The sequence below is a fragment of the Mustela putorius genome, unplaced genomic scaffold, assembly GCF_011764305.1.
Source record: "Mustela putorius furo isolate JIRA1106 unplaced genomic scaffold, ASM1176430v1.1 tig00003937_pilon_pilon_pilon, whole genome shotgun sequence".
In the NCBI taxonomy this organism is placed as follows: Eukaryota; Metazoa; Chordata; class Mammalia; order Carnivora; family Mustelidae; genus Mustela; species Mustela putorius.
Window position 1 is genome coordinate 1,820,675 of NW_025422082.1, and position 22,979 is coordinate 1,843,653.

Here is a 22,979-nt window from a genome sequence, read left to right on the forward strand (position 1 = left end):
GAAAGCAAGCTTAAAAAGTATGTTACAAGGGAAAATCAAAACAAGGGAAGAGACATAAAGTGAACTGAGGAATGAGGAAAATATTATTAAAATGCAAGCCATAAAGACCATGCCTTTGCAATAGATGAACCACAAATTTGGCTCCAAGCCTTCAAATGGACTCTTTAAAAAGGAAAGCCTGATTAATTATGCAATTCACACTGTCCTTATGACAGAAGTAGACCAATTGTTCAGCAGACACTAAACTATTCCAGATACTTAAGACTTCTGTTTATTTCTGCTTAAAGTCCTCATGGAGCAGACATGTTATAATGTAATGAACAGTATCCTCAAGGAACTTCTTAGCATAGAGTCAACCATGAGTTTCACGGGACTGTTTATTCTACACATAATTTTAGCTCTCTGGGAGCATTCCTATTTTTGTTAAACTTGAGGGTTATGGAACAGCCCAAACATTTAATTGTTGCCTGGATCTATAAATCTAACAAGATAAAAGGCAATAGGACAAATTTAAGAATGAAACTGTTTTATAAGGGTGTAAGCATCTCAACACATACACACACACACACACACACACACACAGAGCCTGTGACTAAGCTGCAAACAACCTTATCTCCTGCACACATACAGTTTATACCTAATATTGTAGTGATGTCTGTACTTCACTGATTTCTCTTGCTAAATTTTAAACTCATCAGGGCCAAGTACAAAATGTCATCTTGCATATCTTTGTATCCCTCACTGTATACAGCACCATGTCTTGCTCTAAATTATTTTTTTGTCATTCAGCAACTATTTATTGCCTTCCTTCTAGGTGCTAGGCAATTCTTTAACAATGAACAAAATTCCTTACCCTCAGTAGTATTTACAATGAGGGCAGAGATTGATGCAATATAGATAATTGCAATAAGTAAGTAAATTATTTAGTATATAAGAAGGGAAATTTCTATGACTATAATAAATGATAGAGAAGGGCAAGAGGGTTTTGGTTCTGCATGCACACGCAGAGGTTGGATTGGTGATGTTAACTAGCATAGTCAGGGTAGACCTCACTAAGAAGGTGAGACAAATGATGAGTTAAAGAAGATAAGGAAGGTCTGAGGAGAGGCCCCGTGTGCTGATTGACAACACTGGCCTCTCGGCTTGGAGGCAAGGAGAATACCCACCACTGTCTGCTCTCCCTTGGTGGTCCACTCACAACTAGTCCCACTGGAGATGGCAGACAACCCTGGAGATGAGTGGTGGGAGAACCAGCCTGCAGGAGCAGCCAGCAGCCCAGAAGCGTCGGATGGTGAAGGAGGAGGAGACCCAGAAATGCAACAGGAGACAGCTCTAGTACCTGCCCTTCAAAGAAAACCAAACAACCTAAAGAATGTTTCTTGATACAACCAAAGGAAACAGAAGAAGATGCCACCAAAACAAAGAAGAGAAGAAAGAAGAAAATTACAGATGTTCTTTCAAAATCAGAACCCAAACCAGGGACCCCTGAAGACCTACAGAAACTGATGAAGGACTATTACAGTAGCAATTGTTCAGAGATTGAATTAGAAGATCTAAACCTACAAAACTCCTGTTTCCTCAAGGCCAATGATTTGACTCATAGTCTCTCATAATACCTAAAAGAAATCTGTCCTAAGTGGGTAAAACTTCGGAAAAACCATAATGAGAAGAAATCAGTCCTGGTGTTGATCTCTGCAGCTCTGCTGTCTGGGCCTTGGTGCTCATTAGGTCAATGACAGCATTTAGAGAAGACAGCAAAGTTATGAAATTATTTGCAAAACATATTAAGGTCCAAGAGCAGGTAAAGTTGCTGGAAAAGCATGTGGTGCACCTGGGTGTAGGAACACCGGGGAGAATTAAAGAACTCATTATACTAGGAGGCCTTAATTTGAACCCCTTAAAGTTTCTAGTTGAACAGTATGGAGATTCCTTAAGAAATTAAAAATAGGGATGCCTGGGTGGCTCAGTTGGTTGGGCAGCTGCCTTTGGCTCAGGTCATGGTCCCAGCGTCCTGGGATCGAGTCCCACATGGGGCTCCTTGCTCGGCGGGGAGCCTGCTTCTCCCTCTGCCTCTGCCTGTGCTCGCTCTCTCCCCCTCTCTCTCTCTGATAAATAAATAAAATCTTTAAAAAAAAAAAGAAATTAAAAATAGAGCTTCCCTATGACCCTGCAATTGCACTACTGGGTATTTACCTCAAAGACACAGATGTAGTAAAAAGAAGGGCCATCTGTACCCCAATGTTTATAGCAGCAATGGCCACGGTCGCCAAACTGTGGAAAAAACCAAGATGCCCTTCAACAGCTGAATGGATAAGGAAAATGTGGTCCATATACACAATGGAGTATTATGCCTCCATCAGAAAGGATTAATACCCAACTTTTGTAGCAACATGGATAGGACTGAAAGAGATTATGCTGAGTGAAATAAGTCAAGCAGAGAGAGTCAATTATCATATGGTTTCACTTACTTGTGGAGCATAACAAATATCATGGAGGACAAGGGGAGATGGAGAGGAGAAAGGAGTTGGGGGAAACTGGAAGGGGAGGTGAACCATGAGAGACTATGGACTCTGAAAAACAATCTGAGGGTTTTGAAGAGGCAGGGGGTGGGAGGTTGGGGGATCCAGGTGGTGGGTGTTAGAGAGGGCATGGCTTTTAGAGAGGGCACAGATTGCATGGAGCACTGGGTGTGGTGTAAAAACAATGAGTACTGTTACACTGAAAAGAAATTAAAAAAAAAAAAGTTTCTCATTTTTGACTGGAACTGGAGAGATGAGAAGTTGAGAAGGATGATGGGCATCCCGAGATAAGAAAGGAGGTTTTCGAATTTCTGTAAATGGGAGTCCTTAGTCTATGCAAGTCTGAATCTTTGAAGCTCGGCATTTTCTAAGTCTGGGTCCTAATGAAAATTCCAGTTTTTAATGGGGGGATTTACATCTCATTTAATAGCTCTGGAATATTGCAAAGACTCAGTAAATATCAGCTATTGTTTTATTATGTTAACTGGATCACCCCATGAATCACTAGAAATTTTTGGTGGAGATTCTTTGACAAAAATGAAGCTGTCCTTTGCCAACTTCTCTGTATAATAAAGTATCATCAGCTTGTGTATGAAAAAAAAAAAGAAGAAGAAGAAGAAGAAAAAGAAGATAAGGAATTTGGCCAAAGAGATATCTGAAGAAAGAAGATTTCAAATAGGAAAGAACTAAGACTTTAATATAGATACATATATTTTTTCATTGAATATGAACTAACCCCCAAATAATTGTAACGTATTGGCATTAGTGTGAGGGATAATGATTTAGACAGGAGTATAGAGCGTACTGAAAGACAAATGTGGAATAATAAAAATGCCTACATTCTCAGTAGTAACAATGAGTTGTTTAAAATGTAGAGCTGCATATTTTCAATGAAAAATAATCTTGTTATGACACCCAGTTTGGAAGGAAAATGTCTTAGTCAAAGCAGTCTCAGTAAGGCTGCAATAACAAACAAACCCTGAAATCTCATTGTCTTAAAGACAAAAAAAAATATATTCTTCCTCATGCAAAGGAGACGCCTCTACCTCTTCCGTTCAAATAATGGCTCAGAGATCCAGGCTGTTTCTGTTCTATGGCTCTGCCATCTTGATACAGAGCATCCATGATAAGCAGAGCAGGGGGAAAGAGAGTGCATGGAAAACTGACCCTGTTGTTTTATACTTTGGCCCTGAAGTGACTCACATCACTTAGGCTTATGCTCATTAGTCAGAACCAGTCACATGCCCTGACCTCACTGCATGGCATGCTGAGTAGTGCAGTAAAGACTGCGCAGGAAAAAGAAAATGAAAGGGACATAGGGAGGTAGCACAGCCTCTAATACGGAAGAGAATCAGTTAGGCTGTATTTGAGTCTGTGGCACTGCCAGACAAGTTAACCTTGACTTATGTCCCATGCTGAAATGAATCTATTTTATAACTGCAATTCTCAGAAGGGATAAACCTGGTCAAGATTATAATGACAATATCTGGAGGACTTTATTTTATGCACTAGATATTAAAATGTTAATAAATTAATGATTAGAAAATGATTAAAACTATACTCTGCAATAAGACCTATGCATACATCATGCCCATTTATTTAATAAAATTCATAAAATAAACTATATGTATTCTATATGTATCCTACAGGGGGATATTGAAGATGTTCTGATAGACTTTTAATTTTTTTAAATTTTCTCCCTAAGAAATCATTGAAAATTTTTATCACATGTACCTGAAAGAAAATTTCTTTCTGTGAAACTTTTTCTCCTTTCAATTCCTTCTGATATTCCTGTGACCTACCTACTATTGACTGACATTGGTCTGAGCATCTATGTTTAATATTTTTATCAGATTCTTTTTTGCTAAATTCAGGTACCTTTTTTTTCATTTATTTATTTTCAGCATAACAGTATCATTATTTTTTCACCACACCCAATGCTCCATGCAATCCGTGCCCTCTCTAATACCCACCACCTGGTACCCCGACCTCCCATGACCCCCCCCACCACTTCAAAACCCTCATATTGTTTTTCAGAGTCCATAGTCTCTCATGATTCACCTCCCCTTCCAATTTACCCCAACCCCCTTCTCTCTAACTCCCCATGTCCTCCATGCTTTTTGTTATGCTCCACAAATAAGTGAAACCATATAATAATTGACTCTCTTTGCTTGAATTATTTCATTCAGCATCTCTTCCAGTCCCGTCCATGTTGCTATAAAAGTTGGTTATTCGTCCTTTCTGATGGAGGCATAATACTCCATAGTGTATATGGACCACATCTTTTAACTTCTGTTTTTAGTTGCTTGAGGCTTGAATATTCAATTATAGAATGAAATTACATAATTGGCATAAGTTATACAAAGGTGCCATGGACTGTTCTTAACCAATATTGACTCAATATTCTGCTTGTATGGTTTTCTAATTTTCCATATTTGTACGCTGTATGCCTCTTTCTTCTGGTGTCTGCTCCTGCACAATGCACCCAACTACAAGCATCAGGGAAAGAAAGAGTCTTATATGTTTGGGAAGAATAAATTCCAGATTGGGAATCAGACTCACCCATTGGACACATACATGGTTTGACATCTCATAGAGTTCAAGACTCCTCTCCACTTGTGCTTTTGAATGCTCTGGAGTTGTAATTTTATGTTCTAATGACTCTAACACTTTGGGAGGATGGGACACATTCAAGACTTTGTTTTAGAATAATTAAACTTAGAAAAAGCTGTCAGAGCTGTGCTCATTCAAAAAGGTAGCAGGGCTTCAGCTGTTGGAGAATGGACCCACCCTGTCTGAATCAAGTGAGTAAGAAAAAAAATCAAAGAGAATTTGGAACAATGAGACCATAAGATATTTCTTCAAGTATTTTAACTTTCATTAATTTGTTGTAATCAGAATACAAAGGTTGACTTTTCTTTGAGTTCATTTTGATCTGTGCATTTTACTAGAAAGTCATCCATTTCAGTAAAATTTTTAACTAGATAACACAGATTTGAATACTACTGAGTACGATTTTTTTAAGTTTCAAAGATTATGACTTGATGCTCTATCTTAAGTATGTTGTGTTTAATTTCACTTTTTCTTATTTATTATACTGTTCAGACACTTATCAGATATTTTTAAAAGGCTCTTAGATATTTACTTCCAATTTATATTACTTTTATATTTTCTAGTTAATTAATTCCTGTACTATCATTATTGTTCCAAATTCCTTATTGTTTTTGTATTGATTTTTTTCTAATTTTTTAATTGTCAAATTCTTTTTTAAATTTTATTCTTCCTTATTTAATAAAATCAATGAGATATGAATTTACCTTTATTATTTGGCAATTAGTAGACAATATGGCCATAAATTGCCTATTTTTAGGAACTCATTGTAGTTTTCTTTATAGTCCAGGGTATGATAATTTTCACAAAATATTATTGTTACTTGAAAAAAAATTCTCTTAAGTTACACACTTTGATATACACCTATAAAATCAGTCTCACTTGCTGTATAATAATACACCTCTACTTATAATAATACACCTCTATTTACTCTATTTAAAACATAAATATTAGTAGCCATTATATCCTTCTATGAAGAATGACCTTATTAACCTATTAACTGTTCTTGTCTTAATTCTCCTTTGTCCTTTATTAATAACATCTTTTCTTTATTTGAATTTAGTTGGTATATCTTGACACATTTACTTCAAATTTTATATGTAATTTTGTCATAGTTATATCCAATTAACTATGTAGTTGGGCTCTATGGTTTTGTGTTTTGTGATGTTTTAACACAATCTAAGAATTCTTGCATTTTAATGTGGGCATTTAACCTTGTCACATTTCTTTAAAAACTAATTATTTTATTTTAAAATAGTTTTAGATTTCTAGGAATGTTGTAAAGATAGTACAGAGTCCCACTTCCCCTATTATTAACATCTTACATTAGTATAGTACATTTGTCATAAGTGATAAACCAATATTGGTGCATTATGGTTAACTAAAGTCCATATTTTTCTTAGATTTCATTAGTTTTACCTAATAACTTTTTTCTACTTCAGATCTCATCCAGGGTTACATTAAGTGATCATGTCTCCTTACACTTTTCTTGGCTGTGGTAGTGTCTCAGACTTAACTCGTTTTGGGTGGCATTGACAGTTTGAGGAATACTGACCAGATATATTGTAGAACGCCCCTCAATTGGTCATTTTTTTAAATGTTTTTCTTAAAGTTAGACTGTGGGTTCTAGGAAGAAGGACCATGGAAGTAAAATGTCATTCTCATCACACTGTATCAAGTGTTCATACTATCAGTGTGACTTATCATTGATTGATAGTGACTGAGGTAGTGTTCGTCAGCTTTTTCCGCTATAGAGCTAATCCCCTTTCTCATACTGTACTGTTTGGAAATAAGCCACAGTGTGCTGCCCACACTTAAAGAATGAAGAGGTATGCTTCACCTTCTTGAAGTTAGACTATCAACATAAATTATTTGGAATTCTTCTGCACAAGACAATTTGCCTATTCTTCTGCATTTATTTTTAAAAAAATCATTTCTCTGTTTCAATACAGACTCATGGATTATTTATTTTATAATTCAAGTTAAAACTAATATTATTCTATTTACTTTGTTGTTGCCATCTTTGTGGCTTAGTCTATTTAGAGTTTTCATAGTTGGCCCCTGTGTCCCTTTGACATGTTCTTATCATTTTCTTGTTTGCTAGTCTAGCACTTCCTTACTTCTGGCACTAGAAGATGCTCTTAAAACAAGAAATCAAATCATATTATTCATCTTCCAGAAGCCCTTCATATTGTTCTGTCCCCCTGATTTTTCCTGAAATTCTTCCATTCACTCATCTGGCTTTTATATAGAAAATGTGGACTTAAAAATCCATACACATAATAAATACCTATTCCCCAAATTAGGAAATTAGCCTGGTAATCAAAACCTCAATTATGAGTCACTTTTATAAAATGCAACTAATTAAAATGCCCTGATCAAAAAGTGATTTGTTGAAAATCTAAACCTTTAAATCTATTTGTTCATGACAATATTGTATTTTATTTCAGTCTGATAAGAGTACTGGTAGGTCAAAATAAGAATTACTGTAGCTCTAAGAAAGTAAAGAACAAGTCTAGAGCAAATAAAGAAATAAATAAGCCACTGTACTGATACTATTTAAAATACATATAAAATTGTAATGTAAGTATGTTAATAGACATTTACTCTATTTGTTCACTTTTTATTTTATGTGACTGAATTGTTTATATGAGCCAGCCATATAAATACACAATTATCATGCAAATTATTAAAATAGACTTGATTAGTTTTGTAGTCAATGTTTAATCCTTTTTTTAAATTTTTTATTTTTTATAAACATATATTTTTATCCCCAGTGGTACAGGTCTGTGAATCACCAGGTTTACACACTTCACAGCACTCACCAAAGCACATACCCTCCCCAATGTCCATAATCCCACCCCCTTCTCCCAAACCCCCTCCCCCCAGCAATCCTCAGTTTGTTTTGTGAGATTAAGAGTCACTTATGGTTTGTCTCCCTCCCAATCCCATCTTGTTTCATTGATTCTTCTTCTACCCACTTAAGCCTCCATGTTGCATCACCACTTCCTCATATCAGGGAGATCATATGATAGTTGTCTTTCTCTGCTTGACTTATTTCGCTAAGCATGATACGCTCTAGTTCCATCCATGTTGTTGCAAATGGCAAGATTTCATTTCTTTTGATGGCTGCATAGTATTCCATTGTGTATATATACCACATCTTCTTGATCCATTCATCTGTTGATGGACATCTACGTTCTTTCCATAGTTTGGCTATTGTGGACATTGCTGCTATAAACATTCGGGTGCATGTGCCCCTTTGGATCACTACATTTGTATCTTTAGGGTAAATACCCAATAGTGCAATTGCTGGGTCATAGGGCAGTTCTATTTTCAACATTTTGAGGAACCTCCATGCTGTTTTCCAGAGTGGCTGCACCAGCTTGCATTCCCACCAACAGTGTAGGAGGGTTCCCCTTTCTCCGCATCCTCGCCAGCATCTGTCATTTCCTGACTTGTTGATTTTAGCCATTCTGACTGGTGTGAGGTGATATCTCATTGTGGTTTTGATTTGTATTTCCCTGATGCTGAGTGATATGGAGCACTTTTTCATGTGTCTGTTGGCCATTTGGATGTCTTCTTTGCAGAAATGTCTGTTCATGTCCTCTGCCCATTTCTTGATTGGATTATTTGTTCTTTGGGTGTTGAGTTTGCTAAGTTCTTTATAGATTCTGGACACTAGTCCTTTATCTGATATGTCGTTTGCAAATATCTTCTCCCATTCTGTCAGTTGTCTTTTGATTTTGTTAACTGTTTCCTTTGCTGTGCAAAAGCTTTTGATCTTGATGAAATCCCAATAGTTCATTTTTGTCCTTGCTTCCCTTGCCTTTTGCGTTGTTCCTAGGAAGATGTTGCTGCGGCAGAGGTCGAAGGGGTTGCTGCCCGTGTTCTCCTCAAGGATTTTGATGGATTCCTTTCGTACATTGAGGTCCTTCATCCATTTTGAGTCTATTTTTGTGTGTGGTGTAAGGAAATGGTCCAATTTCATTTTTCTGCATGTAGCTGTCCAATTTTCCCAGCACCATTTATTGAAGAGGCTCTCTTTTTTCCATTGGACATTCTTTCCTGCTTTGTCGAAGATTAGTTGACCATAGATTTGAGGGTCTATTTCTGGGCTCTCTATTGTGTTCCATTGATCTATGTGTCTGTTTTTGTGCCAGTACCATGCTGTCTTGATGATGACAGCTTTGTAATAGAGCTTGAAGTCCGGAATTGTGATGCCACCAACGTTGGCTTTCTTTTTCAATATCCCTTTGGCTATTCGAGGTCTTTTCTGGTTCCATATAAATTTTAGCATTATTTGTTCCATTTCTTTGAAAAAGAGGGATGGTACTTTGATAGGAATTGCATTAAATGTGTAGATTGCTTTAGGTAGCATAGACATTTTCACAATATTTATTCTTCGAATCCAGGAGCATGGAACATTTTTCCATTTCTTTGTGTCTTCCTCAATTTCTTTCATGAGTACTTTATAGTTTTCTGAGTATAGATTCTGTGTCTCTTTGGTTAGGTTTATTCCTAGGTATCTTATGGTTTTGGATGCAATTGTAAATGGGATTGACTCCTTAATATCTCTTTCTTCTGTCTTGCTGTTGGTGTAGAGAAATGCAACTGATTTCTGTGCATTGATTTTATATCTTGACACTTTACTGAATTCCTGTATAAGTTCTAGCAGTTTTGGAGTGGAGTCTTTTGGGTTTTCCACATATAGTATCATATCATCTGTGAAGAGTGATAATTTGACTTCTTCTTTGCCGATTTGGATGCTTTTAATTTCCTTTTGTTGTCTGACTGCTGAGGCTAGGACCTCTAGTACTATGTTGAATAGCAGTGGTGATAATGGACATCCCTGCCGTGTTCCTGACCTTAGCGGAAAAGCTTTCAGTTTTTCTCCATTGAGAATGATATTTGCGGTGGGTTTTTCATAGACGGCTTTGATGATATTGAGGTATGTGCCCTCTATCCCTACACTTTGAAGAGTTTTGATCAGGAAGGGATGCTGTACTTTGTCAAATGCTTTTTCAGCATCTATTGAGAGTATCATATGGTTCTTGTTCTTTCTTTTATTGATGTGTTGTATCACATTGACTGATTTGCGGATGTTGAACCAACCTTGCAGCCCTGGAATAAATCCCAATTGGTCGTGGTGAATAATCTTTTTAATGTACTGTTGAATCCTATTGGCTAGTATTTTGTTGAGTATTTTCGCATCTGTGTTCATCAAGGATATCGGTCTATAGCTCTCTTTTTTGGTGGGATCCTTGTCTGGTTTTGGGATCAAGGTGATGCTGGCCTCATAAAATGAGTTTGGAAGTTTTCCTTCCATTTCTATTTTTTGGAACAGTTTCAGGAGAATAGGAATTAGTTCTTCTTTAAAATTTGGTAGAATTCCCCCGGGAAGCCGTCTGGCCCTGGGCTTTTGTTTGTTTGGAGATTTTTAATGACTGTTTCAATCTCCTTACTGGTTATGGGTCTGTTCAGGCTTTCTATTTCTTCCTGGTTCAGTTGTGGTAGTTTATATGTTTCTAGGAATGCATCCATTTCTTCCAGATTGTCAAATTTATTGCCGTAGAGTTGCTCATAGTATGTTCTTATAATAGTTTGTATTTCTTTTGTGTTAGTTGTGATCTCTCCTCTTTCATTCATGATTTTATTTATTTGGGTCCTTTCTCTTTTCTTTTTGATAAGTCGGGCCAGGGGTTTATCAATTTTATTAATTCTTTCAAAGAACCAGCTCCTAATTTCGTTGATTTGTTCTATTTTTTTTTTTTTTTGGTTTCTATTTCATTGATTTCTGCTCTGATCTTTATGATTTCTCTTCTCCTGCTAGGCTTAGGGTTTCTTTCTTGTTCTTTCTCCAGCTCCGTTAGGTGTAGGGTTAGGTTGTGTACCTGAGACCTTTCTTGTTTCTTGAGAAAGGCTTGTACCGCTATATATTTTCCTCTCAGGTCTGCCTTTGTTGTGTCCCACAGATTTTGAACCATTGTATTTTCATTATCATTTGTTTCCATGATTTTCTTCAATTCTTCTTTAATTTCCTGGTTGACCCATTCATTCTTTAGAAGGATGCTGTTTAGTCTCCATGTATTTGGGTTCTTTCCAAACTTCCTTTTGTGGTTGAGTTCTAGCTTCAGAGCATTGTGGTCTGAAAATATGCAGGGAATGATCCCAATCTTTTGATACCGGTTGAGTCCTGATTTAGGACCGAGGATGTGATCTATTCTGGAGAATGTTCCATGTGCACTAGAGAAGAATGTGTATTCTGTTGCTTTGGGATGAAATATTCTGAATATATCTGTGATGTCCATCTGGTCCAGTGTGTCGTTTAAGGCCTTTATTTCCTTGCTGATCTTTTGCTTGGATGACCTGTCCATTTCAGTGAGGGGAGTGTTAAAGTCCCCTACTATTATTGTATTATTGTTGATGTGTTTCTTTGATTGTGTTATTAATTGGTTTATATAGTTGGCTGCTCCCACGTTGGGGGCATAGATATTTAAAATTCTTAGATCTTCTTGTTGGACAGACCCTTTGAGTATGATATAGTGTCCTTCCTCATCTCTTATTATAGTCTTTGGCTTAAAATCTAATTGATCTGATATAAGGATTGCCACTCCTGATTTCTTCTGATGTCCATTAGCATGGTAAATTCTTTTCCACCCCCTCACTTTAAATCTGGAGGTGTCTTTGGGCTTAAAATGTGTTTCTTGGAGGCAACATATAGATGGGTTTTGTTTTTTTATCCATTCTGATACCCTGTGTCTTTTGACAGGGGCATTTAGCCCATTCACATTCAGGGTAACTGAGATATGAATTTAGTGCCATTGTATTGCCTGTAAGGTGACTGTTACTGTATATGGTCTCTGTTCCTTTCTGATCTACCACTTGTAGGCTCTCTCTTTGCTTAGAGGACCCCTTTCAAGATTTCCTGTAGAGCTGGTTTGGTGTTTGCAAATTCTTTCAGTTGTTGTTTGTCCTGGAATCTTTTAATCTCTCCTTCTATTTTCAATGATAGCCTAGCTGGATATAGTATTCTTGGCTGCATGTTTTTCTCGTTTAGTGCTCTGAAAATATCATGCCAGCTCTTTCTGGCCTGCCAGGTCTCTGTGGATAAGTCAGCTGCCAATCTAATATTTTTACCATTGTATGTTACAGACTTCTTTTCCCGGGCTGCTTTCAGGATTTTCTCTTTGTCACTGAGACTTGGAAATTTTAGTATTATTTGACGGGGTGTGGGCCTATTCTTATTGATTTTGAGGGGCGTTCTCTGAACCTCCTGAATTTTGATGCTTGTTCCCTTTGCCATATTGGGGAAATTCTCCCCAATAATTCTCTCCAGTATACCTTCTGCTCCCCTCTCTCTTTCTTCTTCTTCTGGAATCCCAATTATTCTAATGTTTCGTCTTATGGTGTCACTTATCTCTCAAATTCTCCCCTCGTGGTCCAGTAGCTGTTTGTCCCTCCTTTGCTCAGCTTCTTTATTCTCTGTCATTTGGTCTTCTATATCACTAATTCTTTCTTCTGCCTCATTTATCCTAGCAGTTAGAGCCTCCATTTTTGATTGCACCTCATTAATAGCTTTTTTGATTTCAACTTGGTTAGATTTTAGTTCTTTTATTTCTCCAGAAAGGGCTTTTATATTTCTCGAGAGGGTTTCTCTAATATCTTCCATGCCTTTTTCGAGCCCGGCTAGAACCTTGAGAATTGTCATTCTGAACTCTAGATCTGACATATTACCGATGTCTGTATTGATTAGGTCCCTAGCCTTCGGTACTGCCTCTTGTTCTTTTTTTTGTGTTGAATTTTTACGTCTTGTCATTTTGTCCAGATAAGAGTAAATGAAGGGGCAAGTAAAATACTAAAAGGGTGGCAACAACCCCAGGAAAATATGCTTTAACCAAATTAGAAGAGAACCAAAATCGTAAGTGGGGAGAAAGGGGATAAAAAGAGGTTCAAAAGGAGGAAAGAAAAAGAAAAAAAAAAGAAAAGAAAAGAAAAGAAAAGAAAAGAATTCTTTAAAAAAGAAAACACCTAAGAAAAATGTAAAAAAGAAAAAATATATATATTAGATAAACTAGTAAAAAATCGTTAAAAAAGAAAAAGGTAACAGTTAAAAAAAAATTTTACCCAAAGGCGAGAAAAAAAAAATGAAAAAGAAAAAATTAAATTAACTGCAAGACTAAAAAAAATCACCCAAAGGCGAGAAAAAAAAAATGAAAAAGAAAAAATTAAATTAACTGCAAGACTAAAAAAAATCACAGGAAAAAAGCCATGAGTTCCGTGCTTGGCTTTCTCCTCCTCTGGAATTCTGCTGCTCTCCTTGTTATTGAAACCGCACTCCTTGGTAGGTGAACTTGGTCTCGGCTGGATTTCTTGTTGATCTTCTGGGGGAGGGGCCTGTTGTAGTGATTCTCAAGTGTCTTTGCCCCAGGCGGAATTACACCGCCCTTACCCGGGGTCGGGGTGAGTAATCCGCTCGGGTTTGCTTTCAGGAGCTTTTGTTCCCTGAGCGCTTTCCGTAGAGTCCTGGAGGACGGGAATACAAATGGCGGCCTCCTGGTCTCCGGCTTGGAGGAGCCGAGAGCCCGGGGCCCCACTCCTCAGTGCGCCCTCAGAGAACAGCGCCCAGTCACTCCCGTCTGCCTGACCTCCGGCCGCGCTCCGAGCTCACCGAGCCTGCGACCGGTTCAAGGTAACACGGAGCTGTGAGCTTACTGTCGGCTCTGTCTCTGTAGCCGGCTTTCCCGTTCCAATACCCGCAAGCTCTGCGACACTCAGACACCCCCGATCCTTCTGTGACCCTGCGGGACCTGAGGCCACGCTGACCCCGCGTGTGCTTCGCCCCGGTTTATCCTCCTGAGCGATGTCCCTCAGCGGAACAGACTTTTAAAAGTCCTGATTTTGTGCGCGGTTGCTCTGCCGCTTGCCAGGAGCCGGCCCCTCCCCCCGGGGTCTATCTTCCCGTCGCTTTGGATTCACTTCTCCGCCGGTCCTCCCTTTCAGAAAGTGGTTGTTTTTCTGTTTCCAGAATTGCTGTTCTTCTTCTCTTTGATCTGCAGATGGATTTTCAGGTGTTTGCAATCTTTAGATAAGCTATCTAGCTGATCTCCGGCTAGCTGAAGCAGTCTCAGCTTGCTACTTCTCCGCCATCTTGACTCCTCCCCCCCAAAATGAGTCAATGTTTAATCTTTTAAGAGAAATTAAATTTATAAGTCTTCCTTAAAAAAAAAAAAAAAAGAAAAAAGAAAAAAAAAAAGAAGATGTCCCTAATTCATCTTGTATATTTCCTTCCTCAGTCCTAAAATCAATCATTTCTCAAGGAGCTCTGGATCTTTTTTCTGGACAATGGAACTAGATTCCATGATCTGGGCACTGAGTACGCTATTGACCCTGGGCTGTCATTGTTTCTGAACACTGAGCTGCCAAGCAATGAAATATGTGTCATTTATTTATTTTTAACTTCTTTAAAATTCTGAATGGTTACAGATTCATAGAAAATTGCAAAAATAGTATATAGGATCCCTTGAATCTTCACCCAGGCTTCTTCAAATTCGGTAACTGTCAACTTTTATACCTGTAAGTATAAGCTTACCCAGAAAACTGGCATTTGGTACAATACTATTAACTAGATTACAAACTATATTCAGATTTTACTGGTGCTTTAATGTACTCATTTGTGTGCTTGTGTTTGTATATACAATTCTATGCATTTGATTCTGTATGTAGATTTGTGGAGCCATCGCCACAATCCGAATATAGACCTGTTCCACCACTCAAAGCAACTCCCACATGCTATCTCATTATAGTCACACCCATACCCCAACTCCTGGAAACCACTGATCTATTTCCATTTCTATGGTTTTGTCACTTTGAGGATGCTATATTTAGAATTACACCATGTAACCTTTTGAGATTTGTCTTTTTCACTAACCACAATACTTTTAAGATCTATCCAAGTTGTGTATATCATTATTTTATTCCTGTTTGTTGCTGAGTAGAATTCCATAGCATAGATGGACCAAAAGTTTGTTTAGATATTCACCCACTAAAAGAAACAGGATTGTTTCTAGTTTGGAGCTATTACAAAAAAAAAAAAAACTGATATGCACATTCATGTACAGGTTTTTGTGAGCATGAGTTTTCATTTCTCTGGGATAAATGTTCAAGAGTGCAATTGATGGGGTCATATTATACATGTTTATGTAGTTTTATAAGCAACTACCAGACTATATAACCAGAGTGGTCTCACCATTTTACATTTCCATTAGCAGTTTCTACCAGATCTGCCTTTACTTCATCCTTTTCAACATTTGATCTTTATCTTTAAAAATATTTAGCCATTCTAATGGATGTAGAATGATATATCATTGTGGTTTTCATTTGTATTTCTCCAATGGCTAATGTTATTGAGCATTTTTCATATGCTTATTTGCCATACATATTTCTTCTTTAGTATTATTGTTCAACTGGTGGGTTTTTACTATTGAGTTTTGAGAGTTCTTTATATATAATCTAGATATAAGTCTATTGCCAGATGATTGGTTTGGTAATATTTTCTCCTAGTGTGTAGTTTGTACTTTTATACTTTTAACAAGGCATTTCATGGAGCAAAATATTTTAATTGGAAAAAGTCAAATTTATCAGTTTTTATCAATCATTTTTTGTGTAATTTTTAAGACTTCTTTTTTATTATGTTACATTAGGCATCATACCGTACATCATTAGTTTTATTTTAATTTTTTATTTTTTTATAAACATATATTTTTATCCCCAGGGATACAGGTCTGTGAATCGCCAGGTTTACACACTTCACAGCACTCACCATAGCACATACCCTCCCCAATGTCCATAATCCCACCCCCCTTTTCACAACCCCCCTCCCCCAGCAACCCTCAGTTTGTTTTGTGAGATTAAGAGTCACTTATGGTTTGTCTCCCTCCCAATCCCATCTTGTTTCATTTATTTTTCTCCTACCCACTTAAGCCCCCATGTTGCATCACCATTTCCTCATATCAGGGAGATCATATGATAGTTGTCTTTCTCCGCTTGACTTATTTCGCTAAGCATGATACGCTCTAGTTCCATCCATGTTGCAAATGGCAAGATTTCATTTCTTTTGATGGCTGCATAGTATTCCATTGTGTATATATACCACATCTTCTTGATCCATTCATCTGTTGATGGACATCTAGGTTCTTTCCATAGTTTGGCTATTGTGGACATTGCTGCTATAAACATTTGGGTGCACGTGCCCCTTTGGATCACTACGTTTGTATCTTTAGGGTAAATACCCAATAGTGCAATTTCTGGGTCATAGGGCAGTTCTATTTTCAACATTTTGAGGAACCTCCATGCTGTTTTCCAGAGTGGCTGCACCAGCTTGCATTCCCACCAAAAGTGTAGGAGGGTTCCCCTTTCTCCGCATCCTCGCCAGCATCTGTCATTTCCTGACTTGTTGATTTTAGCCATTCTGACTGGTGTGAGGTGATATCTCATTGTGGTTTTGATTTGTATTTCCCTGATGCTGAGTGATATGGAGCACTTTTTCATGTGTCTGTTGGCCATCTGGATGTCTTCTTTGCAGAAATGTCTGTTCATGTCCTCTGCCCATTTCTTGATTGGATTATTTGTTCTTTGGGTGTTGAGTTTGCTAAGTTCTTTATAGATTTTGAACACTAGTCCTTTATCTGATATGTTATTTGCAAATATCTTCTCCCATTCTATCAGTTGTCTTTGATTTTGTTAACTGTTTCCTTTGCTGTGCAAAAGCTTTTGATCTTGATGAAATCCCAATAGTTCATTTTTGCCCTTGCTTCCCTTACCTTTGGCGATGTTCCTAGGAAGATGTTGCTGCGGCTGAGGTTGAAGAGGTTGCTGCCTGTGTTCTCCTCAAGGATTTTGATGGATTCCTTTCGCACATTGAGGTCCTGCATCCATTTTGAGTCTATTTTCGTGTGTGGTGTAAGGAAATGGTCCATTTTCATTTTTCTGCATGTGGCTGTCCAATTTTCCCAACACCATTTATTGAAGAGGCTTTCTTTTTTCCATTAGACATTCTTTCCTGCTTTGTCGAAGATTAGTTGACCATAAAGTTGAGGGTCTATTTCTGGGCTCTCTATGATGTTCCATTGATCTGTGTGTCTGTTTTTGTGCCACTACCATGCTGTCTTGATGATGACAGCTTTGTAATAGAGCTTGAAGTCAAGAATTGTGATGCCACCAACTTTGGCTTTCTTTTTCAATATCCCTTTGGCTATTCGAGGTCTTTTCTGGTTCCATATAAATTTTAGCATTATTTGTTCCATTTCTTTGAAAAAGATGGATGGTACTTTGATAGGAATTGCATTAAATGTGTAGATTGCTTTAGGTAGCATAGACATTTTCACAATATTTATTCTTCCAGTCCAGGAGCATGGAACATTTTTCCATTTCTTTGTGTCTTCCTCAATTTCCTTCATGAGTACTTTATAGTTTTCGGAGTATAGATTCTGTGCCTCTTTGGTTAGGTTTATTCCTAGGTATCTTATGGTTTGGGGTGCAATTGTAAATGGGATTGACTCCTTAATTTCTCTTTCTTCTGTCTTGCTGTTGGTGTAGAGAAATGCAACTGATTTCTGTGCATTGATTTTATATCCTGACACTTTACTGAATTCCTGTATAAGTTCTAGCAGTTTTGGAGTGGAGTCTTTTGGGTTTTCCACATATAGTATCATATCATCTGTGAAGAGTGATAATTTGACTTCTTCTTTGCCAATTTGGATGCCTTTAATTTCCTTTTGTTGTCTGATTTCTGAGGCTAGGACTTCTAGTACTATGTTGAATGGCAGTGGTGATAATGGACATCCCTGCCGTGTTCCTGACCTTAGCGGAAAAGCTTTCAGTTTTTCTCCATTGAGAATATTATTTTCGGTGGGTTTTTCATAGATGGCTTTGATGATATTGAGGTATGTGCCCTCTATCCCTACACTTTGAAGAGTTTTGATCAGGAAGGGATGCTGTACATTGTCAAATGCTTTTTCAGTATCTATTCAGAGTATCATATGTTTCTTGTTCTTTCTTTTATTGATGTGTTGTATCTCATTGATTGATTTGCGGATGTTGAACCATCCTTGCAGCCCTGGAATAAATCCCAATTGGTCGTGGTGAATAATCCTTTTAATGTACTGTTGAATCCTATTGGCTAGTATTTTGGTGAGAATTTTCGCATCTGTGTTCATCAAGGATATCGGTCTATAGCTCTCTTTTTTGGTGGGATCCTTGTCTGGTTTTGGGATCAAGGTGATGCTGGCCTCATAAAATGAGTTTGGAAGTTTTCCTTCCATTTCTATTTTTTGGAACAGTTTTAGGAGAATAGGAATTAGTTCTTCTTTAAATGTTTGGTAGAATTCCCCCAGGAAGCCGTCTGGCCCTGGGCTTTTGTTTGTTTGGAGATTTTTAATGACTGTTTCAATCTCCTTACTGGTTATGGGTCTGTTCAGGCTTTCTATTTCTTCCTGGTTCGTTGATTTGTTCTATTGTTTTTTGGTTTCTATTTCATTAATTTCTGCTCTGATTTTTATGATTTCTCTTCTCTTGCTGGGCTTAGGGTTTCTTTCTTGTTCTTTCTCCAGCTCCTTTAGGTGTAGAGTTAGGTTGTGTACCTGAGACCTTTCTTGTTTCTTGAGAAAGGCTTGTACCGCTACATATTTTCCTCTCAGGACTGACTTTGTTGTGTCCCACAGATTTTGAATCATTGTATTTTCATTATCATTAGTTTCCCTTATTTTTTCCAATTCTTCTTTAATTTCCCGGTTGACCCATTCATTCTTTAGAACGATGCTTTTTAGTCTCCATGTATTTGGGTTCTTTTCAAACTTCCTTTTGTGGTTGAGTTCTAGCTTCAGAGCATTGTGGTCTGAAAATATGCAGGGAATGATCCCAATTTTTTGATACCGGTTGAGTCCTGATTTAGGACCGAGGATGTGATCTATTCTGGAGAATGTTCCATGTGCACTAGAGAAGAATGTGTATTCTGTTGCTTTGGGATGAAATATTCTGAATATATCTGTGATGTCCATCTGGTCCAGTGTGTCGTTTAAGGCCTTTATTTCCTTGCTGATCTTTTGCTTGGATGACCTGTCCATTTCAGTGAGGGGAGTGTTAAAGTCCCCTACTATTATTGTATTATTGTTGATGTGTTTCTTTGATTGTGTTATTAATTGGTTTATATAGTTGGCTGCTCCCACGTTGGGGGCATAGATATTTAAAATTCTTAGATCTTCTTGTTGGACAGACCCTTTGAGTATGATATAGTGTCCTTCCTCATCTCTTATTATAGTCTTTGGCTTAAAATCTAATTGATCTGATATAAGGATTGCCACTCCTGATTTCTTCTGATGTCCATTAGCATGGTAAATTCTTTTCCACCCCCTCACTTTAAATCTGGAGGTGTCTTCGGGCTTAAAATGTGTTTCTTGGAGGCAACATATAGATGGGTTTTGTTTTTTTATCCATTCTGATACCCTGTGTCTTTTGATTGTGGCATTTAGCCCATTCACATTCAGGGTAACTATTGAGAGATATGAATTTAGTGCCATTGTATTGCCTGTAAGGTGACTGTTACTGCATATGGTCTCTGTTCCTCTCTGATCTACCACTTGTAGGCTCTCTCTTTGCTTAGAGGACCCCTTTCAAGATTTCCTGTAGAGCTGGTTTGGTGTTTGCAAATTATTTCAGTTTTTGTTTGTCCTGGAAGCTTTTAATCACTCCTTCTATTTTCAATGATAGCCTAGCTGGATATAGTATTCTTGGCTGCATGTTTTTCTCGTTTAGTGCTCTGAAAATATCATGCCAGCTCTTTCTGGCCTGCCAGGTCTCTGTGGATAAGTCAGCTGCCAATCTAATATTTTTACCATTGTATGTTACAGACTTCTTTTCCCGGGCTGCTTTCAGGATTTTCTCTTTGTCACTGAGACTTGGAAATTTTAGTATTATTTGACGGGGTGTGGGCCTATTCTTATTGATTTTGAGGGGCGTTCTCTGAACCTCCTGAATTTTGATGCTTGTTCCCTTTGCCATATTGGGGAAATTCTCCCCAATAATTCTCTCCAGTATACCTTCTGCTCCCCTCTCTCTTTCTTCTTCTTCTGGAATCCCAATTATTCTAATGTTTCGTCTTATGGTGTCACTTATCTCTCAAATTCTCCCCTCGTGGTCCAGTAGCTGTTTGTCCCTCCTTTGCTCAGCTTCTTTATTCTCTGTCATTTGGTCTTCTATATCACTAATTCTTTCTTCTGCCTCATTTATCCTAGCAATGAGAGCTTCCAATTTTATTTGCACCTCATTAATAGCTTTTTTGATTTCAACTTGGTTAGATTTTACTTCTTTTATTTTCCCAGAAAGGGCTTTTTTATCTCCCTAGAGGGTTTCTCTAATATCTTCCATGCCTTTTTCGAGCCCGGCCAGAACCTTGAGAATTGTCATTCTGAACTCTAGATCTGACATATTACCAATGTCTGTATTGATTAGGTCCCTAGCCTTCAGGACTGCCTCTTATTCTTTTTTTGTGTGTTGAATTTTTACGTCTTGTCATTTTGTCCAGATAAGAGTATATGAAGGAGCAAGTAAAATACTAAATGGGTGGCAACAACCCCAGGAGAATATGCTTTAACCAAATCAGAAGAGATCCCAAATCATGAGGGGGGAGAAAGGGGATAAAAAGAGGTTCAAAAAGAAAGAAAGAAAAAATAGAAAAAAAAAAAGAAAAGAATTTTAAAAAAGAAAACAAAGAAAAATATAAAAAAGAAAAAGTAGATATGTTAGATAAACTAGTTTAAAAACGTTAAAAAAGAAAAGGGTAAATGTTAAAAAAATTTTAGCAGAAGAAGAGAGAAAAAATGAAAAAGAAAAAAATTAAATTAACTGTAATACAGAAAAATCACAGGGAGAAAACCATGAGTTCCGTGCTTTGCTTTCACCTCCTCTGGAATTCTGCTGCTCTCCTTGGTATTGAAACCGCACTCCTTGGTAGGTGAACTTGGTCTTGGCCTGATTTCTTGTTGATCTTTTGGGGGAGGTTCCTGGTGTAGTGATTCTGAAGTATCTTTGCCCCAGGTGGAATTGCACCGCCCTTACCAGGGGCTGGGCTGAGTAATCTTCTTGGGTTTGCTTTCAGAAGCTTTTGTTCCCTGAGTGCTTTTCCTAGAGTTCCGGAGGGCGAGAATACAAATGGTGGCCTCCTGGTCTCTGGCTAGGAGGAGTCGAGAGCCCGGGGCCCCACTCCTCAGTGCGCCCTCAGAGAAGAGCGCCCAGTAAGTTCTGTCTGCCTGACCTCCAGCCGCGCTCCGAGCTCACCTAGCCTGCGACCGGTTCAAGGTAACACCGAGCTGTGAGCTTACTGTCAGCCCTGTCTCTGCAGCCGGCCTTCCCATTCCAACACCCGCAAGCTCTGCAACACTCAGACACCCCCGATCCTTCTGTGACCCTGCAGCACCTGAGGCCACGCTGACCCTGCGTGGGCTTCGCTCTGGTTTAGCTTCTGGAGTGATGTTCCTCAGCGGAACAGACTTTAAAATTCCTGATTTTGTTCTCCGTTGCTCCACTGCTTGCCAGGAGCCGGCCCATCCCCCCGGGTTCTGTCTTCCCGTCGCTTTGGATTCAATTCTCCGCTGGTCCTACCTTTCAGAAAGTGGTTGTTTTTCTGTTTCCAGAATTGCTGTTCTTCTTCTCTTCAATCTGCCAATGGATTTGCAGGTGTTTGCAATCTTTAGATAAACTATCTAGCTGATCTCCTGCTAGCTGATGTAGTCTCAGCCTGCTACTTCTCCACCATCTTGACTCCTCCCCCTATCATAAGTTTTTTATATAGTGTCCCAACATTCATTATTTACATATAACACTCAATGTTGCAATACCTTCCCTCCTTAATACCCATCACCAGGCCAATCCATCCCCCTGCCCCTTTCCCTCTAAAAACCTCAGTTTGTTTCTGACTCCACAGTCTCTCATGGTCCTTTTTCCCCTTCTGATTTCTCCCCCTTCATTTTCCCCTCCCTCTTCTAGTGTCCTCCATGCTCTTCCTTATGTTCCACAAGTAAGTGAAACCATATGATAATTGACTTTCTCCGCTTGACTTATTTCACTCAGCATAATCTCCTCCAGTCCCTTCCATGTGGATGCAAAAGTTGAGTATTCATTATTTCTGATGGCTGAGTGATATTCCATTGAATATATGGACCACACCTTCTTTTGCTGAAGGGTATATCATCTCTTTCCACAGTTTGGCTATTGTGAACATTGCTGCTATGAACATTGGGGTGCATATAGCCCTTCTTCTCACTACATCTGTATCTTCAGGGTAAATACCCAGTAATACAATTGTCAGATCATAGGGTAGCTCTATTTTTTAATTTTTTGAGAAACCTCTTCATTGAGTCCTAGGTCTTAAAGATTGTCTCCTATATTTTATTCTTATAGTTTTATGGTCTTGTATGTAAATTACATGTCTTAGATGTAAATTTGAGATTGCTGATATTTGTTTTGAAGACAGATATATTTATCTATTTTATATCATCTTATTTTATTCTTTATGTCTTTACTTTCTTAAGACTTGTTTTTCTTTTTCCTTCTTTGTTTCATCTCCTATGATTTGGCTGATATATTACTACATTTAGGCTATATAATTTCAGTGTTTTAAATAATTGACTATATTTTCCTAGGTATCACTACTAATAGTGAAACTACATCTAACTACTTTGTTGTACATTAACTTTAACCGACTCTTAACTCTTTTTTTTCCACAAAATTATTATTCATGTTGTGTACCTTATAAGAATATACTTTTTGGACATTTGTATCACATTTTATAACTAC

The 22,979-nt window shown here is 37.9% G+C and overlaps 1 pseudogene; it reads left to right on the top strand.

The window, feature by feature from the left end:
- The first annotated feature begins 1,215 nt into the window (after nucleotides 1-1,215).
- LOC101685132 lies at nucleotides 1,216-2,890 on the top strand (annotated as a pseudogene).
- Nucleotides 2,891-22,979: the final 20,089 nt, after the last annotated feature.